Below are 19071 nucleotides of genomic sequence, written 5' to 3' on the forward strand. Positions count from 1 at the left end.
TGCAGTTTCTGTGTTCTAATCAATAGTAAATAGTAAGTAAAACAAACATACATCATCTTGCCTGGGCCTATTAGGCAACGCTCCAGTGATATTGAAAGGACCTGCAATCATGTTTTTGTCTTGTTTCCTGGTTTTTAATAATTTTTCTTCAATCCAGGCTAATATCAGTAGACTATCAAACTGTGCCAAGCTCGAGTCACACTCTAAATAAATTTAGAGCCTCATCAGAGTGACCACTTTATGTTCTTTTCCTCCTTAGTTATGATGACACCCTAGACTTGTCTTTTGGGCCATTTAATTATGTATAAGCTAAACTATTGCTGGTTTCCTTTAAGGCCATGGGCTCTTCTGTCACCCTTAGTGGACATGAAAAGTAATTGCTCTAAATCTTTCATATAAAAAGCCTTCATATAACTGATGAATTTATTATTACTGCAAATAAATTTAATAGTTGTAATAATCTAAAAACATGAGTGTTAATTAGCACTTCTCACTAACCAGCATAAAAGAACTTTGTAATATGAGGTTTACATTTCAAAGTTGCACTATCTTACTTCATTTTTGTAGCAAGAAATGAATGTTCAGACTCTTTTAACATATAAACCTAGTGGTTATGTTCATTGTCTTTCTTTGTTGCACTAGAAGGATAAAATCAACTATTTCTTCTTACTTCACTGTTGGTAAGGTAATTTGTAGGTTGAGTGGTAGTTTTTAGATTGATAATAATTTGGCCTTTGTGTTCAATGTACATTAACAGTCTATTGTGAAAAATTAGAAGAGATGCCAGTTTAAGGTAAGAAAGGTAGGGAAGAAGGACCTCAGACTGGAAAGGAATTAAAAACCATAGTTCCCTTTGCCCCTGTCTGTGGCCACTCTCAGAGGAAATGGGCAGCCCCCAGAGCAAAGAATAGTATAGTTTGCCTAGAAAGGTAAGACCCATGCACTAAATTGCCCAGCTTTGGGAAAGCTTCTCTTACCTGTAAAACAGCAGATGCAGAAGAACCCCCACCAACTTCAAGTGACTGCTACCTATTTGAACAATATCTGTGGCTACTATAATAAACTAGGAATCAGAGACACTTTTCTTAGGTTCTAGGTATGTTATAAGCCCTCTGAATTCTGATGATACTCTTGAAGACAGAGGGAAAAAGGTAGAAAGAGATAGCAAGAGGAAAGACAAGGAAATGAAGAGGGTTCAAATAATAACTGAGATAGAATGTCTTATCTACCTGACAGGATCAGGTATCAAATTCATCAATTAGGCTGTGTTAAATTAAGAAACTGATATTTTTCAGTAGCATTTCTATACATCAATAATGTCCAAGCTGAGAGCAAAAGCAAGAATGCAGTCCCACTTACAAAAGCCAACAAGAAAATAAAATACCTAGGAATACATTTAACCAAGGAGGTGATAAATCTCTACAAGGAGAGCTAAAAACACTGCTGAAAGAAATCATAGATGACACAAACTAATGAAAAAATGTTCCTTGCTCATGGATTGGAATAATCAATATTTTTTAAATGGCCATACTGCTCAAAGCAAGCTACAGATTCAACTCAATTACTACCAAAATATTGTCATTTTTAACAGAACTTGAAAAAACTATTCTAAAATTCACATGGAACCAAAAAAGCAGCTTGAATACCCAAAACAATCTTAAGCAAAAAGAAAAAAGTCAAAGGCATTGCATTACCCAAATTCAAACTGTACCATACGGCTACTGTAACCAAACCAACATGGTACTTGTACAAAAAACAGTTACAGAGACCAATGGAACAGAATAGAAAACCCAGAAGAAGAAAAAAGCCACACACCTGTAGCCATCTAATCTTTGACAAAGTAGATAAAAATAAGCAATAGGGAAAGGACTTCCTATTCAGTAAGTGATGAGCTACCTGGCTAGCCATGTGCAGAAGAATAAAACTGGACCCCTACCTTTCTCTGTATGGAAAAATTAACTCAAGATGGATTAAAGATCTAAATGTAAGACCTCAAGCTATGAGAATCCTAAAAGAAAACCTAGGAAACATCATTTGGGACATCAGCCTTGGGAAGGAATTTATGACTATGTCCTCAACGGCAATTGCAAAAAAACAAAAATTGACAAGTAGAACCTAATTAAACTAAAGAGTTTCCACACAGCAAAAGAAACTATCAACAAAGTAAGCAGACACCCTACAGAATGGGAAAAAATATTCACACACTTTGCATCCAACGAAGGGCTAATATCCAGAATCTATAAAGACATTAAACAACACAAAAATCAAAAAACAAATAACCCCATTAAAAAAATGAGCAAAGGACATGAACAGGCACTTCTCAAAAGAAGACATACAGATGGCCAACCAAGCATGCAAAAATACTCAACATCACTAATTATCAGGGAAATATAAATTATAACCACAATAAGATACCATCTCACACCAGTCAGAATGGCTATTAATAAAAAGTCAAAAAACAACAGATGCTGGCAAGGCTGCAGAGCAAAGGAAATGCTTATACACTGTTGGTAGGGATGTAAATTAGTTCATCCACTGTGGAAAGCACTTTGGAGATTTCTCAAAGAACTTAAAACAGAACTATCATTAGATCCTGCAATTTCACTGCTACATGTATAGCCACAAAAATAATAAATCATTCTACCAAAAAGACACATGTGTTTGTATGCTCATTGCAGCACTATTCACAATAGCAAAGATATGGAATCAAGCTAGGTGCCCATCAATGGTGGATTGCATAAAGAAAATGTGGTACATATACACCATGGAGTACTATGCAGCCATAAAAAGAATAAAATCATGTCATTTGCAGTAACATGGATGGAACTGTAGGCCATTATCCTAAGAAAATTAACACAGGAAGAGAATACTGCATGTTCTCACTTATAAGGGAGAGCTAAACATTGGGTACTCATGAACATAAAGATGGGAACAGTAGACACTGGGGACAACAAGACAGGGGAAGAAGGAAGGGAGGTAAGTGTTGAAAAATGAACTGTTGGATATTATGGTCAGTGCCTGAATGATGGGATCATTTGTAGCCCAAACCTCGGCATTGTGCAATATAACCATGTAACAAACCTGCACATGTACCCCCTGAATCTAAAATGAAAGTTTAAATTATTTTTCTTTAAAAGAATAAAATGCAAAAATAAAGGAAAGCGATGTTTTTTTTGCACACCTGAGTTTATGTACTGTGATTTAGATCTGCCCCTTTTTATCCAGGTGAGGATGCTGGATCCCAATATTGAACCCCCATAGTCATCTAAAACCAATCAGTGCCAACCTCAGCATTTGATTGTTTGGTCCCAAATTCTTTCTTTAGGAAATCTTTCTGTAGTGAGATAAATGAGTCTTACTTCTCTAAGACCTATTACGGAGAGTAGGGAGGAGTGTTGAAGGAAGCAGCATGATCGAGTGAAATAGCACCAGATTAGAAGTCAGGAGACTAGAACATTTATACTGTCACGAATGCTACATGCAAATTTGGAAAAATGACAACCTGCTTATTTTCGTCCACAAAATATCTTTTCTGGTTTTAGAGTTATATGTTTCTCTGTCCCTCACGCTAATAACTGGACTGTCTCTAATTATTGAGCATAGATCCTCAGGCTTTCCTCAAGATACTGGATCTGACCACCAGTTGGAGAACACCCCACCACCACCAACATCACCACAGCAACTTTTGTACTACCCCCAGAGGAGTCTCAGAGTTTTAAATTGCTCACCAGAATTGGGGAAGAGTGGTTAGACAGGCTTTCCTAGAACTGTAATAAAGTCCCTACTCTTTCATAGTCCCCAAATGCTCCAATATTAGAAGAGGATAATTCTGCTTACATTTCTTAAAGCCTCTTTACTTATAATTGTAAGAGACTCAAGTTGTTTGAGAAAGCTTGTGCTAGCTGGAAGAGAAAGAAAGGTCAGAATAATATACATGAAAATCATAAAAATATAATCATTAAAAATTGTGGAGGACTCATCAAATGCCACCAATGTATTGAGAGCTTATAAGCATTATTTTATCTAATTTTCAAAGAAACTCTATAAAGCACATTCTTTTACCAACCCTACTTTACAAAAGAGAAAGCTAAAAGGAGGTGAGGGTGAAAACCTGTATTCATGGCTCATAACTGGCAACTGTAAGAGGCAGGCCTCAAACAGTTTTATTTTAGGCCATTTTCTGTTAAAGTACGTAGCCCAATGGGGTAAGTATAGTTGGACTTAAATAGAAGTGAATGTAAAGGAGGTTCTGGAAAACACAGAATAGCTCATTCAATAGTTGGCAACATAAATTACAAGTGATAGGATAAAAACTATAAATATTTATAGAACTCTCATCCTTCTAAGAAGAATAGATGCTTAAGAAGGCCTATTATTTGTTCAGATCTACATCAACCTCCATAAAATGATCATTCCCAATAGTGAAGATAGTGTTTAGTGATGTATATAAGAAACGTATAGTCAGACACACTGAAACAACATTGTTCTGTTTAAAGGCAATATTGAGGGAGAAAGAGCTCAATTACTCGAGTGCAAAAAAGAAAACTTAGCTGAACAGAAATGTCTGCTAGGTAATATTATTAAATTTCTGCGTAATGTGATGTGGATCTTTGTCTCTGCCTATCTATGAAACATGCAAAATTAGTTTTATTGGCCAATACATTTGTAGTTGGGATTTATTTTGATATGTGACAACAAATAACTGAGTTTTCCTCAAAGGGGAAGGGAGTGAGATCAAAGATGAGCCAAAGATGTCCCTCATTACATGCAGATTATAACATAATAGAACAAATTAAGATAAGAGATTGAAGACATCTTAACACCGTAAGCAGACTGACTTAATGAGACAGAAGTATCAAATACTTCTACAGAAAGAACTATTAAAGTTCACAAATCATTTAAATAAATGGAAACATATACCATGTTCATGGATGAGATGATTTAACATAGAAAACATTTCAATTCTCCTAAAATAAATCTATCTAAAATCATCCCTACAGGATATTTTAAATAGAAATTCTGTTGTTTTAAAGAATTTAACAAATTCTATATTTTAAAATATGAATTAATTTTTTATAGTCAATTCAACATTTAAAAAAAGAAAAAAGTGTCTTAGTCCATCTTGTGCTACTATAACAGAATACCATAGACTTGGTAATTTATAAACAATAGAAATTTATTTCTCATGAATCTGGAGGCTGGAAAGTCCAATATCACAGGAGGTGCTGGCATCTGGTGAGGGCCGTCTTGCGGCATCATCCCATAGTGGAAGGCAAAAGGGCAAGAGAGGGAAAAGGGGGAGAGAGAGTACACAGGAGATTGAACTCACAGCCTCAAGCCCTTTTATAATCAACATTAATTCATTTATGAGGGTGGAGCCCTCATAAATGAGCCCTCTGCAACACTATTGAGAGGTGGGGTATAGTGGGGGTTATTTAAGTTTCCAATATACTTTTTGGGGGACATATTTAAACCATAGCATAAGGTTTGGAAATTTTCCCTGCCAGATACTAAAACAAGTGTGTCTAAAATTTACAGTGACAAAAACAAGGTGATAATTTACAGCAACACAAAAATACAACAATGAAAACAAATATAGAACATAGACACAGGACTATATGGGAATTTGAAACATGGTTAAAATGACAACATCAAATTGTGAGGAAAGCTAAGTTGTAGATGGCACTGGAAAAAAAAATCTCACTATATAGAGAAAAATAAAGCTAGGCTTCTATCCTGGCCTTGCATACAAAAAGAACTTCAAATGAGTTAAAGATCTAAATGAAAAGGTGAAAAAGCCAACAGAATAAAGTGTAGAAAAATACCTCCATGATGTATTAATTTTCTATTGGTGCTATAAAAATGCACAACAAACCTAGTGGCTTAAACAATACAAATTTATTTTCTTATAGTTACATGTAGTAGAAGTTAATCACAGGTCTTACCTGGCTAAGATCAACATTTTGGAAGACTGTATTTCTTTCTAAGTGCTTTACAGAAGAATGTGTTTCCATGCCTTTTCCAACTTCCAGGCACCACTCACCTTCCTTGGTTTGTGACCTCTTCCCTCCATCTTCAAAGCTGGCAATGTAGCATCTTTCTGCCTTTGCTTCTGTTTTCTCATCTAGATTACAGAGTCAAGATAAATATTCACAAGTCAGTTGTATTTTTATATGGTAGCCATGAACCATTTGGAAATAAAATTAAGAAAGCATTCAATTAATATTAGCATCAAAAAGAATAAAATCCTTAGAAATAAATCTAACAAAATATGTCTTGGACCTGTAAACTACAAAACATCATTTAAAAAAATGTAAGAAGACATAAGCCAGGCATGGTGGTATGTACCTATAGCCACAGCTACTTAGGAGGCTGAGGCAGGAGCACTGCAAGTTTAGCAAGTTTTAATAAAAATTTAAAACACCCAGAAATTAAAGATGAAACATAAATAGAAAGATGTACCATATCCCAAGTTTGTGGTTGAAAACATAATATTACTAAGGTGGTAATGTTCTTCAAATAACTAAAATAATCTAGAAAAAAAGAAAAAAGTTAGAGAAGTCACACTTCCTAAATCCAGAACTTACTCTAAAGCTACAGTAATCAATTGTGTGATACTGGCATAAGAATAGATATATAGTTAAATGGTAGAGAACTGAAAATCCAAAAGTAAACCCTCATACTTATGGTCAACTGATTTTCAACAAAAGCACCAAGACTACTCAATGGGAAAAAAAAGTAGTCTTTTCAAATAATGGGACTGAGACTATGGGATATCTACATGCAAAAGAGTTAAATTGGATTCTTACCTCCCACCATACCCAAAAATTAACTCCACATAGATTACAAACCTAAAAGTAAGATCTAAAACTATAAAACTCTTAAAGATACATAGGGTTAAATCTTTGTAACATTGAATTGGTCAATGGTCTTTTAGATATAATACCAAAAGTTTTGAAATTATACCAATTTTCTAAAATTTCTTTCAGGAAAGAAGGAGAGGAAATATTAGTAGTTTCTAACTCATTCTATGAAGGCAGAATTACTCTAATACCAAAACCAAGACAGTACAGGAAAATAAGACTATAAAACAATATCTGTTATGAACATAGATACAAAAGTCTTCAACAAAACATTGGCAAATCAAATCCAACAATATATAAAACAAATTAAACACCACAACCAAGTTGTATTTATCCCAGGTATGCAAAATTTGTTTGACATTCAAAAATTAATGTAATCCATCATATCAACAGGCTAAGAAAAAAACTCACATGATCTTATCAATAGATGCAGAAAAATCATTTGACAAAATCCAACACCCATTTATAATTAAAATTCTCAATAATTTAGAGATTAGAGGAAATGCCTCAACTTTAAAAAAATCTACAGAAACCTACAACTAACATCATACTTAATGGTAAGAAATTTTCCCACTAAGATCAGAAGTAAGGCAAGGATGTCCCTGGTTACTTTATTTCAACATTTTACTGTAGTTCCTAACTAATGCAGCAAGACAAGAAAAAAAATAGAAGGCAGACAGATGGGGAAGGAAGAAATAAAACTTTGTTCACAGGTGACTTGATTACTATGTCGAAAATTCGAAAGAATTGACCACCCCCCCCCACCCCACCAAAATAAAACCCTGCTGGAACTAATAAGCAATTATAGCAAGATTGCAAGATACATGAAAAAAATACAAAAAGTCCACTGCTTTCCTAAATACCAGCAATGAACAAGTAAATTTGAAATTAAAAGCACACTACTGTTTATGTTAGCACTTCCAAAAATGTAATATTTAGATATAAATCTAACAAAATATCTACAATATCGATGTAGGGAAAACTGCAAAATTCTGATTAATGGAATTGAAGAACTAAGTAAATGGAGAGATGTTCTATGTTCATGGATAAGAAGATTTAATATTGTCAAAATGTAAGTTCTTCCCAACTTGATCTATAGATTCAATACAATCCTGATCAAAATCCCAGAAAGGTATTTTGTAGATATCAACAAACTGATTCTAAAGTTTATATGGAGAATCAGAGAACTCAGAATAGCCAACACAATACTAGAGAAGTACAAAGTGAGAGAATCAACACTACCTGAGTTCAAGACTCACTCTAAATCTGCAGTAGTTAAGACAGTGTGGTATTAGTAAAGGAAAAGACAAATAAATCAATGGAACAGAATAGAGAGTACAGAAAGAGGCCCACATAAATAAGGCCAACTGATCTTTGACAAAGGAGAAAAGGCAATGAAATGGAAAAAAAAAAGTGATCTTTTCAACAAGTGATGCTGGAACAACTGGACATCCACATGCGAAGAAATGGATCTAGACAGACTTTACACCCTTCACAAAAATGAACTCAAAATGAATCATGGACTTAAATGTAAAATTCAAAGCTATAAAACTCCTAGAAAGAAACATAGGAGAAAACCTAGATGCCCTTGGGTATGGTAATGACTTTTTAGAAACAACACCAAAAGGCATAATCTATAAAAGAATTAATTGACAAGGTGGACTTCATGGAAATTAAATTTTCTGCTCTATGAAAGAAAATGTCTAGAGAACAAGACAAACCACACAATGGGAGAAAATATTTGCAAAAGATACTTCTGACAAAGGACTGTTAACCAAAATATATGAGGAACTCTTAAAACTCAACAAGAAGAAAACAAACAAACCACTTGAAAAATGGGACAAATGCCTTAACAGATACCTTAAGGGTACAGAGTTTCTTTTTGGAGTTCTCAAGTTAGATAATGTTAATAGTCGCACAACTTTATAAATATACTTAAAAATGTTGAATTGTACACTTTAAAAATGTAAATTTATGGTATGTGAATTACACTTCAGTAAAGCCACGATTTTAAAAGATCCATTAGACAAAAAGTTATGGAACCTGGTTTCTAACTAATTAAGTGCTATCATATTTTTATAACATGACTTCAGACAAGTTTTTACACTTTCTGGCCTTGGTCTCCTCATCTGTACAATAAAAAGCCCTTTCATTTCAGAAATTTATGGTTCTATACCTCTAGCACTTTCTTCATGAAACAGTCCTTTGCTGATCTGAAAGTGACCACTCCCTGCTTTGAACTCTAACGCCATTAACTGGCTTATATGACTATTACTTGTGCTTCACCTTATCTCCTCTCCTAGAAATGTGAGCCAGTTGAGGAAAGACATGAAACTGTCTTGTACATGATGGGGATTCAGTGAGTTTTTACATGACTAGATACATGAATTTATATTTAGTACACATTATATGGAATTAAGCAGAGAAATCAACAATTTTTAAAATTTTTCTTTCCACCAATATAAATTTCCCTAAATTTGACAAGATTTTATGTTAATTTTTGACATAATAAAATTGTAAACTTTGTAGAGTTTGAACCACCATATTAACCCACGTTATACAGATGAGCTTCTATGCTATTCCAAAATAAATTGTGTATTATACCATGGCAGCTTCACTGATGTTGCTACTAAACATGATGAAAATAATCCAAAATGAAAAGAAATAAAATATTCGAACCAGTGTTACTTAATTGTAAATAATCAAGGTTTTAGTATTCTAGTAGGTGTCCTGAACTACATTGCTTTTAAGCAATAAAATCTTCCAAAAAGAGACCTCAGTAAAGTACACTATTATTAAATCTGCATTGAGAGTTTAGGCTACTGTTCTCCTGCAATTATTGAGTTTGCAAATTCTTAAAAAATAGAAAATTATACAGGCCTTGTTGCCATATATATAACTTTCCATAGTGTGTATTTGACAAGCTGAAATTTTTAGACAAAGAAGAAAGTTGTGTATAAATGTAATCAACTGCTTTCTCTTTTTTTCTTTAAATATAAAAGATAATTGTCTGAAAACTAATCTTCAATTTTGAGTTCCTTCCTCCACTGATGAACTACATAATTTAACCAAAAACATTTATCTCTCATTAATAACAATACAAAGGGAAAAATTATGAAAAATTAGTCCTAACTTGCTATTATTCAACTATAACCTCATAATCCTACTACATTCCCGTTTATTGTGCATAATTACCAGTTCAGAACAAATGAATCCATTCCTAATTGTACAGTTTAGAAAAATTATTTGTAATTGATAACAAATTAAGGCAGCATCAAAATACTTAAGAACCTATGCAAAATTAAATTCTGGGTAGATAACTGGTAACATCTGAGAACATTTTTTATTCTACACTACATTTTGCACAGAATGTACTTGAAAATCATGTTTTACATTATTAGAGATGCATTCAGTTACGTACCTACACGTCTCAAGTATATTGAGGTAAAGTTTCTATATAGAATTATTATTCTCCATTTTGGACATGATGCCTTCTAGATTGTTATTATAATTTTCAATTTAATGAATATTAACTATTCTGCTGATGTAGATAATAACACACACACAAAAATAAGATTTATTGAGTGCTTACTATAGCACTAAGCACAATACTAAATTCTTTATAGTCTTATCTTAATCAACCTTAAGAGCAATTCAATGAAGTGGTAGTTTACTCCTTTACATGAGAATATTGGCCAGGCATTGTGGCTCATGCCTGTAATCCCAGCACTTTGAGAGGCCGAGGTTAGCAGATCACTTGAGGCTAAGAGTTCGAGACCAGCCTGGCCAACATGGCAAAACCCCGTCTCTACTAAAAATACAAAAATTAGCCAGGCATGGTGGTGTGCACCTGTAATCCCAGCTATTTGGGAGGCTGAGGCACAAGAATAACTTGAACCCGGGAGGCGGAGGTTGCAGTGAGCCAAGATTGCACCACTGCACTCCAGCCTGGGCAACAGAGGGAGACTCTGTTTCAAAAAAAAAGAGAGAAAAATTAAGACTTAATGACATGAAGTAATTTGCCTAAAATCGCACAGTTAACAAGCGTTTCATTTCCATAATAGACCGTTTGTAGGTATATAGATTTTTAAAAACACCCAGATATCCTCAAATAACTTGCCATGTAAGGAAACTGTCAGAGAAGGGACCGAGTAACAAACATGAACTATAAGTGAAGATTCACAGTTGAATACGGAACTAATTAACATAAAGGTCGCAATTTAAAATATTAGTGTTACAGTATGGGCTGCGTATGAGAGTGTTCTCCAGAGAAACAAAATGAATAGAATGCATATATACATATTTGTTTATAGAGAGATTTATTTTAAGGAATTGGCCCAAACTACTACGGAGACCCAGGGAAGAATTGATTTAGTACAAGTCCGGAAGCCATCTGCTGGCAGAATTCCTTCTTGCACAGAAGATATTAGTCTTGTAGTCTTGATTCTGTTATAGACCTTTAACTGATTGGATGAGGCCCACCCACATTATGAAGGGCAATCTGCTTTACTCAAAGGTCACTGCTTTAAATATTAATCTTATCCAAAAACACCCTCACAGAAATTTCCAGAATAAGGTCTGACCAAATATCTGGGGAAAGCAGTCCAGCCAAGTTGACACATAAAATTAACCATAAGGGGGTGCTTTAAAAATATACAAAAACTCATATCCTAAACATCCTGCCCTGTGGTGGTAAGTCCTAGAGCTTTGTCTTCCCCAACAGAGCTAACTCCCTTGAGTTGAGGACTGCATTATACTTAGTTTTTTATTCTCAGGGTCTATCACAATGGGACAGGGTTGGCAGGGGAATATAGAAAGTTTTCAGGAACTCTTGTTGAATGGAATTAAATAGGCTTGGCTTGAACTGAATTTAATTGAATCTAGTTTCTGGTCTTTTAAAATCTCTAAAAAAACAAGTATGTCCAGAATAATTTAATGCCATAGATAAGCCCAGAGGTTTAGGAACTCATAACTGCCGACTTCCTTGGTTGCTCAATTTGTGGCAAAAGTTATGTATTAATTTTACATTGCTACATAACAAATTATTACAAATTTAGCAGCTTATTATCTCACAGCTTCTGCCAATCAGGATTCCAAGTAGCAGTGTAGGGTGCTCTGCGTCAGTGTCTCTCACAAGGCTACCATGAGCCAGGGCTGGAATTTCAACAGAGGATTGACTGGAGAAGAATCTTCCTCTAAGTTCATGTAGCTTTTAGCAGATTCACTTCCTTGCAGGCTGTTAGACTGACAGCCTCAGCTCTTTCCTGGCCATTTGTCAGGGCTGCCTTTAGCTCCTTACCAGGTAGGTCTCTTCCTATGGTGGTTTTCTTTATGAAAAGTAGCAAAAGAAACTCAATATGGAAGGGCTACTAGCAATATACATGTTACAATCTTATAGAATCATGGAAATGACATCACATCACCTTTGCCATATTCTGTTGGTTAGCAGCAAGTCACACATCCCACTGATAGCAACTGGAAACAGCCAAATGCCTGGGCAGATAGGGGCGGGTACCTGGTGAAAGCCCACCTCCAAGCTGAAGACACTTTAAAGCCTGAAAGCCAAATTACAAGTTAAATCCTTGTACTGGATTGAGAACTTGTCCTCCTGTTTGGCGCACTTTTCTCTAATTGATCCCCACCCTTCACCTATCTTACACATATCTACCCTTTCCTAATTGGTTTTCTGCACCATCATGCCCACCTTTGAGTGGTGTCGTCACTTTAACCTTTTTCGTATACTCACAAACCAATTGGCATACACTCACACTCCCCATCTTGTACCTATAAAGACCCCAGACTCAGTTGGTGGAGTAGGGGAGACAGCCTGACTGCGAGAGAGAGACAACCTGACTTCAGGGAAAATGACTTGCCCTTCCCATCCCCTCTCCAGTTCCCCTCTCCGCTGAGAGCCATTTTCATCACTCAGTACAATTCTCTGCCTTCACCATCTTTCAATCGTCCACATGACCTCAAGCTTCTTGGATGCTGGACAAGAGCTTGGGGCTCACCAAATGTAGGTACCCAGAAAAGGCTGTCACACTGGCCCTTTGCCCTGGCCAACGGAGGGCAGCCACCCCACATGACAAGGCAAGGGGCCAAGGGAGCTGCTAACACACTGCTGTCCACTGGAGTGCAGGTAGCAGAACTAGAAGAGCACTATAACACCCCCTCTGGGGCTTCAGGGTCACAGGCACCCTGTGAGGCCTCGGGGTCACAGGCACCCTGGGGTCCGCTGCATTCCCCTCAAGGCAACATGTCTGGTCTGGTCATGGGCCCCACACAGAGCTTGCTCCTGTGTCAATGCCCAGAGCAGCCAGCTGGATCCCGTACTCACTCACTCACTTGCTCCCTCCTGCAAAGGGCTAAGCACAGTGGGCCAAGTAGATGGGGTGCCCTGCCGTGAGTTCGGTGAATGGGGGTGAGAAAAATACCGCATCACCACTAACATTCAAAGGGAGAGGACTACACAATAGCATGAATACTAGGAGGTAGGAATAACTGGGGCTTTCTTGGAGTCTGTTCACCACAAGTCACTTCTCAGGATTAGACTTTGAGTTGGTTTTTCAGCAATCTCAGGGCTGCCACAAAAGGAGATTATGATTACTTTTTAGGGCAGACATAAAAGCTTTCAGGTCCTTCAAGGGCACCTAAATGAATCACTTTCCAGGGGTTGTCAGTCCAGAGATGAGACCAGCTGAGCAGGAGAAAAACAGAGCATGATTCAGCTACCTCATTCCTATTGTCAGGTGGAGTCCTGAGCTTTTCCCTACACCCAGACACCATCTGGCAAAGAAAGATCAGCCTCAATCAAGAATTGAACACTCAATTTTCTGAAGATTTAATTGAAAGAAATTGTGTAAACTAGACAAAAATTATTTAGTATTATTTAGCAAGTTAAAGGTTTGAGTGATCAGTTAGTGTGTTTATGTGGCATATGTGTGCCACCTATGTGCATGCGTTTCACTTACTACTCTGCTCCTCTTACTATGTTGGAAGTTACTCAGGAGGGAGATTAGCTTGGTTACAGGAAATAAAGACCGAGTGCGGTGTGAGTGAACGTTCAACTCTGTGAAATTAGAACAGTCTGTAACTCTAAATAAGTAGTCACCTATACACCAGTAGACTGCCACTCTACAAAACTCCCAATCCATTTTTATATGGAAAGGCAGGCAAAAAGGATTATGATTATGTCTCTTAAAGACCAGCACTAAATGTTTGCATTACCTAGGAGTGGGCTGGGGATTTGTCTCCCACAGGCATACAGTACAAGATTAATAAAAATAATAGCTAGCATTTATTGGATACTTACGATACAAGGAAATGGTCTTTCTGTTTTTTCCCAAATTTTAGTTTGAAATTTCTATAGAATATTCTATATTTCTATAGAATATTCTATATTTCTATAGAATATTCTATATTTCTATAGAATATTCTATATTTCTATAGAATATTCTATATTTCTATAGAATATTCTATATTTCTATAGAATATTCTATATTTCTATAGAATATTCTATATTTCTATAGAATATTCTATATTTCTATAGAATATTCTATATTTCTATAGAATATTCTATATTTCTATAGAATATTCTATATTTCTATAGAATATTCTATATTTCTATAGAATATTCTATATTTCTATAGAATATTCTATATTTCTATAGAATATTCTATATTTCTATAGAATATTCTATATTTCTATAGAATATTCTATATTTCTATAGAATATTCTATATTTCTATAGAATATTCTATATTTCTATAGAATATTTGAAAAAATGGCACAATGAACTTACAATGAACTTATATACACTGCTCACATTGATTTCCCAGTTATTAACATCCTACTGTATTTGTATTATATATATGTGTGTGTGTGCATACAAAGTATGTATTTGTATTTAAAGTATATATGTATCTTAACATATGTATAATTGGTCGAACTATTTGAAAGTAGGTTTCAGACATTTTGAACTTTTTATGTTTATTGCAATGAGTTGTCCAAGTTTTCAAAGCTGGCCAGTTAAAGTGCTGGGCCTGAAACCCTTGACAGTCAAATTTGGAGTCTACAGTCTGTTCTGATTCAGTTAGTGGAAGGTGAGAGAAGTGCTGATAGTGGGCTAGATATGCATAGTCAGCATATCTAGCACAGCAGCACCAGAGAGCTAAGGGGTGAGGGGTTGGGGGAGGGCAGAGGAATTAAAGATCATAGAGAAGGGAGTGGCAAGAGAGAAGAATTTTTATGAAGGGAGATGATTATCAAATGAGGAGTGCCACTAAGACAAAAATCTCCCACTTTTCCTTTTACCTGGGGTGAAAAATGTTTATTTTGGACTTGATATTGTAGAATATAAACCTCCAAAGGGCAGAGAGTAGGTTCTGTTTGCTTTGAGTCTAGCACTATATTGCATACAGTCAGATACTTAGACACTTAGTCACTGCTTCTGATGTTAATGGGCACAGATTTCTGAATCATTGAGTTCTCCAGTCATTAGAATTACACTTAACGTTATATTAACACTATGCCAATCCTCATGAAGGCGTTTTAAATTTATCCCTTTAACTGTCATGAATATAGCCCTTGGGATCTGTAATACAGGAACGATTACAGAGGATCCATTTTACAACATGAATATACATTAACCCTTGTTCATCATAGCTGAAAAAGCAGTCCCAAAGTGTTATTTAAAAATTATAAGATTCCTTAAAGATTATGTACACAAGATTATATCAAAGAGTTATTCATTATGTTTAAGATCAAGAAACTAACTCCATCACTGTAATCAACACTTGACATAGTTATTATATGTCTATAATGTGATCGGAGAACTCAAATCATTCTTGAAAAAAAAATAGTTGAGGGAAGAAAACAAAAGCAATCCTCTGGGTTTGCCTAATAATTAATAAAAAGTAAATAAAAATAAGTTAGGACTGCACATTCTATTTACCTACTTGCCTCTGAAGGCAAGTTTCAATTTTTTTTTTTTTTTGGTTCTTATTTATTTATTTTTACTTTAAGTTCTGGGATACATGTGCAGAACGTGCAGGTTTGTTACATAGGTATATGTGTGCCATGGTGGTTTGCTGTACCTATCAACCCATCACCTAAGTTTTAAGCCCTGCATGCATTAGCAATTTATTCTGATGCTCTCCCTCCCTTCGCCCTCCTCTCCGATAGGCCCTGACGTGTGTTGTTCCCCTCCCTGTGTCCATGTGTTCTCATTGTTCAATTCCCACTTGTGAGTGAGAACATGCAGTGTTTGGTTTTCTGTTCCTGTGTTAGTTTGCTGAGGATGATGGCTTCCAGCTTCAACCATGTCCCTGCATGATCCCATTCCTTTTTGTGGCTGCATAGTATTTGATGTGCCACATTTTCTTTATCCAGTCTATCATTGATGGGCATTTGGGTTGGCTCCATGTCTTTGCTATTGTGAATAGTGTTGCAACAAACATATGTGTGCATATATCTTTATAATAGAATGATTTATATTCCTTTGGGTATATACCCAGTAATGGGATTGCTGGGTCAAATGGTAGGTCTGCTTCTAGATCCTTGGGGAATCGCCATACTGTCTTCCACAATGGTTGAACTAATTTACATTCCTACCAACAATGTAAAAGCACTCCTATTTCTCCACAGCCTCGCCAGCATCTGCTGTTTCTTGACTTCTTAATAATCGTGATTCTGACTGACATGAGGTGGTATCTCATTGTGGTTTTGATTTGCATTTCTCTAATGATCAGTGATGAGCTTTTTTTCCATATGTTTGTTGGTTGCATAAAAGTTTCAATTCTTTTATTCATTTGGGTAGTGGCTTGCAAACTTTCGTCCCGAAAACTTACAGTGAAAAATATATTTTGCATATACATAAAAACAAATTTTAAAAACACTTATGTTTTTGTGTATTATATTTGTGTATATGATTTAGAAAGCTCTTCCCCCGTCCCATTAATACAGTACTTTTCAACCTGATTAACAGCTCTTTAGTGGGTCACAAAATCAACTGAGTTTAATCAACATTTTAAAAAACAAAAAAGAAAAGAAAAAATATTCAGAGTGCATTACGAGGAATATAGGATAAGAACTGTTTCATGAAAATTTTGTTTCAGTTTTGCATGTATGTAGATATATGTTTTGGACATTAAGTTATCTGTATATTTCACTGTTGATTTTAGTCAAAAATGTTCAACAGGCCGAGCACAGTGGCTAATGCTTGTAATCCCAGCAGTTTGGGAGGCCAAGGCAGTTGGACCACCTGAGGTCTGGAGTTCAAGACCAGCCTGGCCAACATGGTGAAACCCTGCCTCTACTAAAAATATAAAAATGAGCCGGAGGTGGTGGCACACACCTATAATCCCAGTTACTCCGGGAGGCTGAGGCAGGAGATTCACTTGAACCTAGGAGGTGGAGGTAGCAGTGAGCCGAGATCATGCCATTGCACTCCAGCCTGGGCAACAGAACAAGACTTCATCTCAAAAAAAAAAAAAAGCAAACAAACAATGTTCAACAGTTCACTATTTTATGGCAATTGCACATTGAAAAACATTGCAGTCTACAGGGGCACAAATAACTCCCCTTCTCTTTAAAAATATATTATTGTAGTATTCATAGTGTTGGAAGTTTTCATTATGTCACATCTCAGTTTCTTACCCTCGAGCTCAGAGAAAATGAGTTTGAGAAGTGTGACTCAACAATGTGAAGCTACACACAGGGCCATGTTGAAGTATGGAAAAAAGAAATTCTGAATCATGATTCTCCACTCATCCTTAGACCATTGGCACAGAAAAGATAGAGACAATATAGCAAATACCACAAAAGCAACACCACTTGTGGCTTACACTTGTAAAGAACTACCTATGAGGGAGGATCCAAAAATGGCGGATAGGAGGCAAGACTAACTTGCAGCTCCCACTGGGAAAGACAAGGCAACATGTGGAGACCCACACTGTAAACTTTTGCTCCAAGAACTACTGCAGGAATATACCAGGAAAGCCGAGAGAACCCACAGACCCTTTGAAGGAGGTGGATTGCTGCTGCAGGACGGCCGAAGAACTGTGAGTCCATTTGCTTTCTCAGTAGGGAGGCTTGTTGCCTAGGGCAAGTTCTCAGCCCTCCTCACTGGCTGCCTGGAAATAAATTCGGTGCTGTTGTGGGGGTACGGTCAGACTGACACTGGCCTTTCAACTGTGTGGAAGTTGGGTGAGGCCTGTGGCTGCCGGCTTTTTCCCACTTCCCTGGCGACCTGTATGACTGCAGCAGAGGCAGCCATAATCCCCCTGGGAACATAACTCCATTGGCCTGGGAAACACATCCCCATCCCCGACAGCAGCCGCAGCAAGACCTGCCCATGGAGAGTCTGAGCTCAGACACACCTAACCCTCCCCCACCTGGGGGTCTTTCTCTACCCCACCCCCCAACTGAAGACAAAGGACATAATCTCTTGGGAGCTCTATGGCCCTACGTACCACCTGACCCTGGGCAAGCTGGTATCTTCCCTCTACTACTGCAGCTGATGCGCTCTTGAGACCGCCACACCTCCTGGCTGGAGGCCAACCAACAGAAAACCATCGCACTTAACAAAAACACAACCAAGGACCCTCACAGAGTCCACTGCACTCCCCTGCTACCTCCACCAGAGGAGGTGCTGGTATCCATGGCAGAGAGACCAAAAGACTGATCACATCACAAGACTCTGCAGACACTCCCCAGTACCAGCCCAGAACCCAGTAGCTCTCATGAGCAGCTAGATTCAGAAGAGAAATAATAATCACTGCAGTTCAGCTCTCAGGAAGCCTCATCCCTAGGGGAAAGGAGAGAGTACCCAATCAAGAAAGCACCCTGTGAGACAAAAGAATCTGAACAGCAGCTCTTGAGTCCCAGATCTTCCCTCTGACATAGTCTACCCAAATGAGAAGGAACCGGAAAAACTACCTATGGGGATTGAAATATTAATATATACTAAATATACTAATACTAATTCAAATACTTGTATTTAAATTTAAATTAGTATTTAAACACTAGTATTTAAATTAAATTAGTATTAGTAATAATTAGTATTAGTATTTAAGTGAATATTTAAAATACTAACTAGTATTTACATTTAAATACTAATACTAATTTAAATACTAAATATAGTAATAAGAAAATATTACCTATTTCTATATTTGACTCAAATACCATAACTAAGCAACATTAATTCTCTC

At 36.5% G+C, this 19071-nt stretch overlaps 1 long non-coding RNA gene across 1 annotated transcript in view; it reads right to left on the bottom strand.

Moving 5' to 3' along the window:
• The window catches only part of LOC117975475 (uncharacterized), a 184969-nt gene that overhangs the window by 150946 nt on the left and 14952 nt on the right, over positions 1-19071 (bottom strand). Inside the window, exon 2 of the long non-coding RNA XR_010108841.1 lies at positions 6044-6124. This is a non-coding gene — a long non-coding RNA (uncharacterized LOC117975475). The remainder of the gene's footprint in view (positions 1-6043; positions 6125-19071) is intronic.

Source organism: Pan paniscus, chromosome 10 (assembly GCF_029289425.2).
Source record: "Pan paniscus chromosome 10, NHGRI_mPanPan1-v2.0_pri, whole genome shotgun sequence".
Lineage (NCBI taxonomy): Eukaryota > Metazoa > Chordata > Mammalia > Primates > Hominidae > Pan > Pan paniscus.